Source organism: Anthonomus grandis, unplaced genomic scaffold, assembly GCF_022605725.1.
Source record: "Anthonomus grandis grandis unplaced genomic scaffold, icAntGran1.3 ctg00000516.1, whole genome shotgun sequence".
Taxonomy (NCBI): Eukaryota; Metazoa; Arthropoda; class Insecta; order Coleoptera; family Curculionidae; genus Anthonomus; species Anthonomus grandis.
This window is the reverse complement of record NW_026088524.1, coordinates 52,723-65,609: the sequence shown is the minus strand read 5'-3', so window position 1 is coordinate 65,609 and position 12,887 is coordinate 52,723. Positions and strand designations below refer to the sequence as shown.

Here is a 12,887-nt window from a genome sequence, read left to right as displayed (position 1 = left end):
TTATTAAAAGAGTGCCTGTAAGGAACAAATTAACTTCACTCTTAAGAAATCGCGAATATCTTGAAAGTCAGTACTCAAAATTACAAAGTTTTTGGTTTTTTTGGATTTTTTAAAGTTTTTCCGACTTTTCCTGAAGACATTTTTGAAATCTTCCCTTAAAAAAATCAAAATATTTGAATTTTTAGTCCAGGAGTTCCTGTAAGAATATAATCACTTCACTCTTAAGGAATAACGAATATCTTAAATATCAACAGTCAGAATTTTGAAATTTTTAGTTTTTTGGGTTTTTTGAAGCTTTTCCGACTATCATTCATCATTCTTAATGTATAGCAAATATCTTAACTACCAGTAGACAACATTTTGAATTTTTTCTTTTTTTTTTAGGTTTCTTCAAGGTTTGTCCACTTTTCCTGAAAAAATTTAGCACTAGTAGTCAAAATTGAGAAATTTTGGTTTTTTCGGGTTTTTTGAAAATTTTTTTAATTTTTTCTGAAGAAATTTTAAAAATCTTCCATTAAAAAAATCAAGTTTTTTCCGACTTTTCCTAAAAATTTCTTACAAATTTTCCTTTAAAATATTTAAATTTTTATTCCAGGAGTTCCTGTAAGAACATAATCACTCTATTCTTAAGGAATAGCGAATATCTTAACCGCATCAGGGAACATTCTTGCATATATGCCCTCGATCACGTAAAATATTATCCTTAAGTCCCATCTACTACTTAATTCAACATCCGTGTAACCTCTCGGAAGGTGACAAAAGCCACCCGAAAATTGACGTCGTTCTTTCCATTCTAATCAGATCCCGGTTAAGCTCCATATAGACTTTTACATAATAAGTACCACCTCTTCTTCTTCTTATTCTTCCTCTTGTTTGGGTCTGGCGTGGTACCATTTAAACGGTGGGGAAGTGGGTACTACCGCGCCGAATTAATCAAAGCAGTTCCAATCGGTACGTCGAGACGGTTGATACGCGACGGTTCGTGTTTTACGGGGTTTTACACGCGGGATTTACGTGCGAGAAAAGTGGCATTTTTTTGGAGAGAATTTGCGGTTTTTGTGTTTATTGGGAGGCTAAAAGGATCGGTACTAATGACGCAATGAGGTATTTATTTTATTGCTACAAATAGTTGAGATACTGAGATGATGTAATGTATATGTAAGTTAAAGCGGTTTTGAGATATTCAGATTTCATTTTAAAATTCTTCGATTTCTACTGTATTTCATAGCGCAGGCACGGATCGTCAATGATTCTTAGATCACAGATGAGGTTTTATCATAAGTAATCGACTTCAAAGAATGCCAGGTGACCCTCCAGCAAAAGTCCCTAAAAAGACAATTTTAAGTTAAATCATAAGAAACTACTAAAAAACTCCAACTTTTTGAAAAAATAAAAAAAGAAAGATTTTTGCAGTGCTTGGAAGAAGAACGAGAATTCTTTTTCCAAACCGTTGAACTGTATTCGTTTCTTTATCTTCAATCGATGAAATAAAAGAAGCAACCAATGGGACTATTGAAAAAAACCCTCTTCAGCCTCTTGAAGATCCTCTAATAGAACCACCAACCAATAACATTGACAGTAACCTCAATATAGGCACACTAGACGTATGTGGAGGTGTGCAGGTTTTCAGCTCATGGATCAAACATGGAAGGTTTTTACAGAACAGTTTCTATGAAGCAAAGAGGGCTTCGAAGATTGTTTCGATATCCAGAAACTTGGAAATCCTATTCTCGGTAGTAAAAAAGCTACAGCGAAGGCAGTATAGGACTGTAGAGAATATATATCCACGTCAACTCATTCTAACAGATGTATTTTTTTGAATTGCAGTAAGGGTTTCTGGTGATCTTCCAGGAAAATTTCTCAAGAGAATAGTCTGGCTGGTGAAATCAAGAAAAAAAAATGAAAAATCAATTTTATCAGTTTCTATCGCATTTCATGGTCCAAAGACATTCTGAATCATCTTGAAATATCGCTTTTCTTAAGTAGTTGAACCCTCTAGAGACGTAAAGCATCATTTCATAGCGATCGTCCAAGATTGATGAAGGTCAGATGGGTTTAAATGTCAAAAAGTGTGTAAAAAGTGCATTTTTCCCATTTCTACCGCATCTCATGGTCTATGCACGCTTTAGATCATCTTGAAATTTCACTTTTCTTAAGTAGTTGAACCCTCTAGAGACGTAAAGCATCATTTCTAGCGATCGTCAAAGATTCATGAATGTCAGATGGGTTTTAAATGTCAAAAAGTGGGTAAAAAAGTGCATTTTTTCAGTTTCTACCGCATCTCATGATCTATGCACGCTTTAGATCATCTTGAAATTTCACTTTTCTTAAGTAGTTGAACCCTCTAGAGACGTAAAGCATCATTTCATAGCGATCGTCAAAGATTCATGAAGGTCAGATGGGTTTAAATGTCAAAAAGTGTGTAAAAAGTGCATTTTTTCCCATTTCTACCGCATCTCATGGTCTATGCACGCTTTAGATCATCTTGAAATTTCACTTTTCTTAAGTACTTGAACCCTCTAGAGACGTAAAGCATCATTTCATAGCGATCGTCAAAGATTCATGAATGTCAGATGGGTTTTAAATGTCAAAAAGTGGGTAAAAAAGTGCATTTTTTCAGTTTCTACCGCATCTCATGGTCTATGCACGCCTTGGATCATGTTGAAATTTCACTTTTCTTAAGTAGTTGACTACTCTAGAGACGTAAAGGATCATTTTATAGCGATCGTCAAGGATTCATGAAGGTCAGATGGGTTTAAATGTCAAAAAGTGGGTAAAAAGTGCATTTTTTCAGTTTCTACCGCATCTCATGGTCTATGCACGCTTTAGATCATCTTGAAATTTCACTTTTCTTAAGTAGTTGAACCCTCTAGAGACGTAAAGCATCATTTCATAGCGATCGTCAAAGATTCATGAATGTCAGATGGGTTTAAATGTCAAAAAGTGGGTAAAAAGTGCATTTTTTCAGTTTCTACCGCATCTCATGGTCTATGCACGCCTTGGATTATCTTGAAATTTCACTTTTCTTAAGTAGTTGAACCCTCTAGAGACGTAAAGCAACATTTCATAGCGATCATCAAAGATTCTTGAGAAGGTGCATTTAAGCGTCAAAAAATGGGAATAAAGTGCGTTTTTCCGGTTTCTATTGCATATCATAGTCCAGGTGTGCCTGGAATTGTCATGAAAGTTCCCTTTTATTAAATAATTAAACTCACTAGAGACTTAAAGCATAATTTCGTAGCAATCGTCAAAAAATCCCAGATCTCAGATGGGTTTAAAGGTCAAAAAATGCATTGTTTCAGTTTCTATGGTATTTCATGGTCTAGGGACATCTCAAATAATTACCGTGAATTTTACTTTTATTACAGAATTAAACCCCCCTGTAGATGATCTTAAAAACTTCCTCAGATGGATTTTCCTAACTTGATCCCCCTGTATAACTGGGTATCAGCTGCGACCTACTTACATCTCGCAATACCGCATTTAATGGCATTGTTTGCAATTTCGCGGGTGCATTTATTTATTTATTGATACTGGTGTGAGGCAACACATTATTTTTAGCTCCTTTTACGGAAAACCGCGATTATTCTCGGAATAATAATTTCAACGATTACGCTAATTTCGAAGGTCAAAGGTCGGTCGCGGAGACAACTAACAGCATCGAACGAAATTCATTTAAATGGTTAAGAGATGGTAAATTGTAGACGCGTTGGCAACGTCGTTTGTGCGCAATCTATTTGAACCATTTCATTCATAGGTGAACAGTATAATTGATGAAAACTAATTGCAGCACTAAACTAATGCAGAGAAAGCAAACCTTGAATTGTGTTGTAATCATACGGATAAAACTAAAATACCTTTAAACCTCGCCAGATTTGTATGAAATTATTTCTTTGTCTAGTATAAAGACATCAATCCTGGGGTCATTATTATTCATAATCTACACCTCAGATATACTTAAATCATTTAAGTACTGTAAACTGAGAGCTTTTGCCGATGATACCCAGGTTTATCTTCACTTCAATCATCAGGATTATTTGCACGCATCTTCTTGAATAAACCATGACCTGAATTTACTTAACCAGCTTTCTTCTTGCCACAATCTAAAAAAATTGAATTTTGGATCTAATAAAGATTTAAAAAAAATAAATTAAATATTTTATTAAATGATATCTCTCTTCCCAAGATAGATCGTGCAAAAAATTTAGGCAATGTCTTGGATACTGAGTTGAGGTTTCGCGAATATGTCAAATTGTTAATTCAGAAGTCATTTTTATCGTTGTCAGGGGCTTAGTTTTCATTTGAGAAAATGCTTTGTGAGTCAATGGTCCAACTTCAACTACTGTGATTTTATTTATGGTCCTTGCTTAGACATTGCAGATAAAAATCGTATTCAGAAAGTTCAAAATACTTGCTCACGGCTAATATTTGGATTACGAAAATACGATCACATTTAAAGAGCTTAACTGGTTGAGGATGGACAGACGCAGACAGTTACACTTGGGTAATTTTTTATTTAAAGTTTTATTAAACCCCTCCCTTCCCTCCACTTTACGGAATAAATTTATTCCGATTTCCTGAGCGGATGACACTTCTTCGTCATTTGACTGCAATGTTTCAACGTTCTTTTACGTACAATGCCATTAAACTCTACAATAATCTACCAACTGAATTGTCAACGTTAGATCAGAAGTCATTCAAATCTTAGTTTAAAAAATATCTTTTAACCTTCGACGTTTAACCTTGAACCCGTAATTTAGGCCTTTCATTATTTATTTTATTTTTGGCAATTTTTCTTTATTTAATAAATTTAATAAAGTTAATCTTTATATTGTAGCTGAAGTCTATGACCGTTGAGTAGGGTTCAGTAGAGTAGCTGTCTTAGCTATACTGCGCCCTGCTTCTCGGTTACTTAATTATAGAATGTTATTATTGTTAACTACATCTGTAAATTTTGTAAATCTTATTATTAGTATTAATAGCAGATTCTTATAAATAAATGAATAAAGTTTATTGGCGATGTCGTCCAAAAAAAATTTTTACTCTATTCGTTCCACTTTTTGATTATAGACAAATTCGTACCATAAAAAGTGCCCAAATAGGGCCTTTTGGGGCCGCCGAACCGCTATAATTTTTCCTTCACGTCGTTTGGCCCGTGTCACATTCTCGCCGACCGTAAATCCCCCGATCACCTTATCGGAAACGCTTAGACTGTGATCGTCCCTAATATGGATTAGCCAACGTTACGTTTTATAGGTGTTCGTTATTATTTAGTTCGCGGCGCACTTTATGACTTATGAATTTAATTTGTTCGCTCTGTTTGTGCGTCAACTGGGTCGCACGTTCTTGGATCACGGATAAACAAAAGAACGAACTTGAGTCGACGCCATTTTGTTTTACCAAGCACCGTCCGCCATCTTGAATTTTAAGTACAACACGTTCGATGTTTAAAGTGGGTTTAACTAAGAAAATTACATTTATACTTAGGATATATTACTAAAGGATGTAATAATCCAGCATGTTTGAGCTGTACTATGCCTAAATTGAAATCCACAATAAAAACAAAATGGCGCCTTACATGTTTTTTTAGAGAAAACAAATATTACAATACAAATGCCTCTTCAATTGGGTTATGTCATACGTACAAAATGGAGGCACTTGAGCGACGTATGTAGATCCAATCAATTTTCATAAAGTATATATTTTTAAATTACTAAATGGTCGTATTGATGATCCTCTCGAGACGTATTCTTAATGTGTTTCTTATGCCATACTAGAAATACTCTTAGTATTTACTTACCTCCCATATGTAGCCAATAACAGTAGGCATCTAAATTATAATTAAATATTACTTTACCCTAATTAAAAAGGGAAAAAATACCGAAATATTTAATCTGTAAAGTGTAATTAATAACTAAATGATTCCAGGTGTGCCTGCCTGGCTTTTGACAACAGTACTGCCTACTCATTTACTAAATAACTCTCCTCTAATAAGTAACAAAACTATGCGGCTGTGATACAATATTGTAGAGCAATTTTATAATTAATTGAAAATTAATTTATTGACTTTTACTAAGGTGATCATTTTCTAAAATTATTTTTCAGAGCCTTCGAAATGTGACATTAATAATTGATAAAGAATACGCAGCTTTGGTAAATTTATTATTTTTAGATACTGTTGGGTCAGATGGGCTTTTAAAGAGCTATTACAATAGCTAAAAAATATTGTAGTATATAATTAGAGTGTCTAGGTAGAACTCATTAAATAAACGTTATACAAAAGTTTGCAAAAATTTAAAATCCGTAAAGGATTTATAAGGTGAATAGAGTTTATTATGACGGGGTGAGTAATAAATGTATAAATTAATAAAAGTACGGAAAAAACCAAAAAAAATAGACTCCTTACTATAAAATGTGGTCAAAAAACGAAAAAAATCACTTTTTAACGTTTAAACGGATCTGAGACCGATAAATCTTAATCGATCACTATGAAATGCTGCTTTACGTCTCTAGAGGGTTCAACTACTTAAGAAAAGTGACATTTCAAGATGATCCAAGGCGTGCATAGACCATGAGATGCGGTAGAAACTGAAAAAAACACTTTTTACCTACTTTTTGACCTTTAAACCCATCCGACCTTCATAAATCTTTGACGATCGCTATGAAATGATGCTTTACGTCTCTAGAGGGTTCAACTAGTTAAGAAAGGTGAAATTTCTGGATGATCCAAGGCGTGCATAGACCATGAGATGCGGTAGAAACTAAAAAAATGCACTTTTTACCCCTTTTTTGACATATAAACCCATCTGACCTTCATGAATCTTTGGCGATCGTTATAAAATGATGCTTTACGTCTCTAGAGTAGTCTACTACTTAAGAAAAGTGAAATTTCAAGATGATCCAAGGCGTGCATAGACCATGAGATGCGATAGAAACTGAAAAAATTCACTTCTTACCCACTTTTTGACCTTTAAACCCCTCTGACCTTCATGAATCTTTGACGATCGCTATGAAATGATGCTTTACGTCTCTAGAGGGTTCAACTAGTTAAGAAAGGTGAAATTTCTGGATGATCCAAGGCGTGCATAGACCATGAGATGCGGTAGAAACTGAAAAAATGCACTTTTTACCCACTTTTTGACCTTTAAACCCATCTGACCTACATGAATCTCTGACGATCGCTATGAAATGATGCTTTACGTCTCTAGAGGGTTCAACTACTTAAGAAAAGTGAAATTTCTAGATGATCCAGGGCGTGCATAGACCATGAGATGCGGTAGAAACTGGAAAAATGCACTTTTTACCCACTTCTTGACCTTTAAACCCATCTGACCTTCATCAATCTTTGACGATCGCCATGAAATGATGCTTTACGTCTCTAGAGTAGTCAACTACTTAAGAAAAATGAAATTTAAACATGATCCAAGGCGTGCATAGACCATGAGATGCAGTAGAGACTGAAAAAATGCACTTTTTACCCACCTTTTGACATTTAAATCCATCTGACCCTCATGAATCTTTGACGATCGCTATAAAATGATGCTTCACGTCTCTAGAGGGTTCAACTACTTAAGAAAAGTGCAATTTCAAAATGATCCAAGGCGTGCCTGGACCATGAGATGCGGTAGAAACTGAAAAAATGCACTTTTTACCCACCTTTTGACATTTAAATCCATCTGACCCTCATGAATCTTTGACGATCGCTATAAAATGATGCTTCACGTCTCTAGAGGGTTCAACTACTTAAGAAAAGTGAAATTTCAAGATGATCCAAGGCGTGCATAGACCATGAGATGCGGTAGAAACTGGAAAAATGCACTTTTTACTCACTTCTTGACCTTTAAACCCATCTGACCTTCATGAATCTTTGACGATCGCCATGAAATGATGCTTTACGTCTCTAGAGGGTTCAACTACTTAAGAAAAGTGAAATTTCAAGATGATCCAAGGCGTGCATAGACCATGAGATGCGGTAGAAACTGGAAAAATGCACTTTTTACCCACTTCTTGACCTTTAAACCCATCTGACCTTCATGAATCTTTGACGATCGCCATGAAATGATGCTTTACGTCTCTAGAGGGTTCAACTACTTAAGAAAAGTGAAATTTCAAGATGATCCAAGGCGTGCATAGACCATGAGATGCGGTAGAAACTGGAAAAATGCACTTTTTACCCACTTCTTGACCTTTAAACCCATCTGACCTTCATCAATGTTTGACGATCGTCATGAAATGATGCTTTACGTCTCTAGAGGGTTCAACTACTTAAGAAAAGTGAAATTTCAAGATGATCCAAGGCGTGCATAGACCATGAGATGCGGTAGAAACTAAAAAAATGCACTTTTTACCCCTTTTATGACATATAAACCCATCTGACCTTCATGAATCTTTGGCGATCGTTATAAAATGATGCTTTACGTCTCTAGAGTAGTCTACTACTTAAGAAAAGTGAAATTTCAAGATGATCCAAGGCGTGCATAGACCATGAGATGCGATAGAAACTGAAAAAATTCACTTCTTACCCACTTTTTGACCTTTAAACCCCTCTGACTTTCATGAATCTTTGACGATCGCTATGAAATGATGCTTTACGTCTCTAGAGGGATCAACTAGTTAAGAAAAGTGAATTTTCAAGATAATCCAAGGCGTGCATAGACCATGAGATGCGGTAGAAACTGAAAAAATGCACTTTTTACCCACTTTATGACCTTTAAACCCATTGGACCTTTATCAATCTTTGACGATCGCTATGAAATGATGCTTTACGTCTCTAGAGGGTTCAACTACTTAAGAAAAGTAAAATTTCTAAATGATCTAAGGCGTGCATAGACCATGAGATGCGGTAGAAACTGAAAAAATGCACTTTTTACTCACTTTTTGACCTTTAAACCCATCTGACCTTCATCAATCTTTGACGATCGCTATGAAATGATGCTTTACGTATCCAGAGGGTTCAACTACTTAAGAAAAGTAAAATTTCTAAATGATCTAAGGCGTGCATAGACCATGAGACGCGGTAGAAACTGAAAAAATGCACTTTTTACCCACTTTATGACTTTTAAACCCATTGGACCTTTATCAATCTTTGACGATCGTTATGAAATGATGCTTTACGTCTTTAGAGGGTTCAACTACTTAAGAAGAGTAAAATTTCTAAATGATCTAAAGCGTGCATAGACCATGAGATGCGATAGAAACTGAAAAAATGGATTTTTTACCCACTTTTTGACATTTAAACCCATCTGACCTTTATGAATCTTTGACGATCGCTATGAAATGATGCTTTACGTCGCTAAAGGGTTCAACTAGTTAAGAAAAGTGAATTTTCAAGATGATCCAAGGCGTGCATAGACCATGAAATGCGGTAGAAACTAAAAAAATACAGTTATCGACCTTTAAACCCATCTGAGATCCAGAAATCCTTGGCAATCACTATTAAATGACGATTCAGGTTCAAATACTTAAAAAAAATGATTATTATTTTCAAGATAATTCTGGACGTGCCTGGACTATGAAATGCGATAGAAACCGCTAGAACACGCTTTAAAGAATCTGATAATTTAATTTTTTTTTCGATAATTTGTATCCACCTGTATGTAAATTAATGTAAAATTTATTTGGGACTAGTCACTTTTATAGGAAAAATTACACTACCAGATATATTTCAAGGGACTCTTTTGGTGTCCATTATAACCTTGCAAGACCTGACTAAGTGTACTTGCAAGCAAATTGAAATAGTTAGGGATATAATTAAGTCATTTCTTCTATAAAGGAACAGGTGGTCCTATCTAAAAGTCCGTTCGTCCATGTGTTCCAACTATGGTCATAAGAGGCACGCACGTAGATCGATTAGGGTCGCCAAAAATTAAATTTATGACTTTTTTACTCGAGTCGAAATTTGCATAAAAGCGATCGCCCGGACTGGTGCAACTGCGTTTTTTTTTTACTTACTTACTTATTGCATCAAGCGTTTTTAGGTGAAAATGGTTGGTGACCTTTTAAATCAAAATTTCGCAAAAAAACTGGCATTTTATTTAATTTGTTTGGCTAGTAACATTTATTAAGCTGAAGGTCAAATCCGTGAAATTTCAACAATAAATAAGTAAATAATAACCTTCGACCTTCGGGTCAGTACATAACAATTATTATATAACAATTGTCATTGCATGCAGTGGTTAATTTGTTTCCTGGATGTCATTAAATATTGGTTACCAATTTTTTGTTTCATTTATTTATACTCCTTTAAAACACAAAATTAATTCGTAGTCATATTAGAAAAATGCTTACTATCAATATATTTAATTACCCTTTTTCGTTCGCTTCAATTAGAATGAATAATTAATAAAAGAGGAGATGATGAATATCTAAACTAAAAAAAGAGAAAAGTAAAAAATTAACAGCTAATACAATTGAGAAATGAAACAGTAGATATTATTAAAAGACTAGAAGTTCCTTTTTTTTTTTTAGAGTTCATTTAGTTTGTTTGATAGAGGAATTACACAAGTTTATATCAAATTTTTTATCACAATACAAGATTTTGTTTATTGCTGGAAAATAAGGCATAGTTTCGAACCTAAAGTATTAAATAATGGCCCTGTTTTTATCTGTTATTGTTATGGAGTTTTTAGAGTGCCATAAAGAATCATTTATCGATTAAAATAAAACGCGTTTTTGTTCACTACAAGGGGGAGATGAGTGATAATAAGTGTACGTACAATTAGTACCAGAAGAAATTTTTGAGTGCGGTGCTGTCGTGCAATTGCGCAGGACCGTAGTGGTATCATGAGTGGTACAAAAAAATGTGAATATATCATTAGGTTTCTGGAAAAAAGTTAGTTGTCGATAAGTTAATTTCTATTTTTAAGATTTTTTTGACGATTTTAGGAATACTATGAGTGGTACCAAAAATCTGATTTAACCATTAGATTCCTGAGAAAAAGTTAGTTGAAAACGAGTACCATGAATGGAGAAATGAAACAGTAGATATTATTAAAAGACTAGAAGTTCCTTTTTTTTTTAAGTTAATTTAATTTGTTTGATAGAGGAATTACACAAGTTTATATCAAATTTTTTATCACGTATACAACATTTTGTTTATTGATGGAAAATAAGCTATAGTTATCTTTGGAACCTAAAGTATTAAATTATTTATAAAAAATCAATCTTTATGACAAAATATATATAAAAGACTGAATGCAAGTTTCTTCTCTTACTCAGCCTCTGAATAGGATAATAGATATGGATAAACATTTCTCTTATAACAACGAATCCGACCGACTCTTTGTTGTTGTTGTTGTTATTTTAAATGGCGCCCATTAGTTACGAAATAATCGTCCATTAACAAAACGGTTTTATGGGAGAAAGTGGACCCACGGCGCCCCCCCTCTGCGCCCATAAAAACCACTGGGAGTTTTTTTGATATTATTATAAGTGGTGCACGGCAGCTAATGGCCCTCTTTTTATCGGTTATTGTTATGGAGTTTTTAGAGTGCCATAAAGAATCATTTATCGATTAAAATAAAACGTGGTTTATGGTTTATTCACTCTACAGGAGGCAGTACCAAAAGAAATTTTTGAGTACAGTGCTGTCGAGTAATTGCCAAAGGGGTTTTTAGTGTACGAACGCGTGTACTAACGCAGGACCGTAGTGGGATTTTTTTTCCAGTGGTACATCTTCTTAATATACTCGTCCTCGTAGTGCTCAAGTAATTTTTTTGCGAGAATTTTAACGGTCAGATTTTTGACCGATGATGATATTTCTAAAATCGTAAAAAAATGAGTAAAAATCCAGATAAATCCGTCGATATGGTACTCTCGTTCGGTTAGGTTTTTTCGAAAAATGTAATAATGAAATTGGATTTTCGGTACCGTCCATGGTAACCCTAAAATCGTTATTTTCTTAAATTGAATTTTGTATTTTCGTTTATCCAAGCAGTGTATTCCTGTTTTTTTTTTGTATGAATTTTTGTCATTCTTTTTTGTTCTACACCTCTGGAGTTAATTTTCCCACTTTCAGGGAATTGGAATTTTTTACTTTTTCCAGGCAACATTGGGGACATTTAGTATTTTTATTTCAAGCTATTTTAAAAATTTATTAATTAAATTTTGAGTATTTTTTTGTTCATCGTGGCCATTTTTTTCTTTCTGCATTTATAAGAAAAAAGGCGACTAAGAACTTAAATAAAAATGTATGTTAATAACTTCAAATGCCTGGAATAAAAGACCAAAGTGTTTTAAAAGAAATTAATAACGACCCAACTTGCCTAGAAACTAGGGAACATATTTTTTTAGTACAATAAAGAAAATATACGTCATCAACTGCCTGGAATAAAAATAAAACTTTTTCAGGCAGTAGAACTTTATATTTTTTTATTACAATAAGACGGTCAGAAGGTCGACATCGTTTAATGCATCGTTTAATGAATGTGCAAACCAAATTACAGAGACGATCTTGGCAGGAATGGAAGCTTATATCCCTTTTTCTACTAAATGCAGATCAAACAACAAGCAATGGTTCAACCTGAATTGCAAAAAGGCAGTAAATACTAAAAACGCAGCATATCGCAAATGGCGTCAACATCCTTCCACCGAAAATTGGAGGAACTTTTTAACCTCCAGAAATAGCTGCAAGCGAATTATTGATGAATGCAAAGAGAGTCACAACAACAGGATCAAAAACAAACTGCTAAACTGCCCAATTGGAACAAGATCTTTCTGGTCGGTATCGAAAGCCGTTAGTCAAGGATTTGCTAAGTCGGCTTTGCCACCCCTAACAGCAGATGATGGTTCTATAGCGGTAACAGCAAGGGAAAAAGCCAACTTACTGGGTAAACTCTTCGCGTTCAATTCTACTCTGCACTCGCAAGGCAAAACACCGCCATATTTGC

General features: G+C 34.4%; 1 protein-coding gene across 1 annotated transcript in view; it reads left to right on the top strand.

The window, feature by feature from the left end:
- Positions 1 to 906: 906 nt before the first annotated feature.
- LOC126749711 (protein sickie-like) overlaps positions 907 to 12,887 on the top strand; it is a 57,866-nt gene continuing 45,885 nt past the window's right edge. Inside the window, exon 1 of the mRNA XM_050459395.1 lies at positions 907 to 1,104. The gene's annotated coding sequence lies outside the window, so the exon portion shown is untranslated. The remainder of the gene's footprint in view (positions 1,105 to 12,887) is intronic.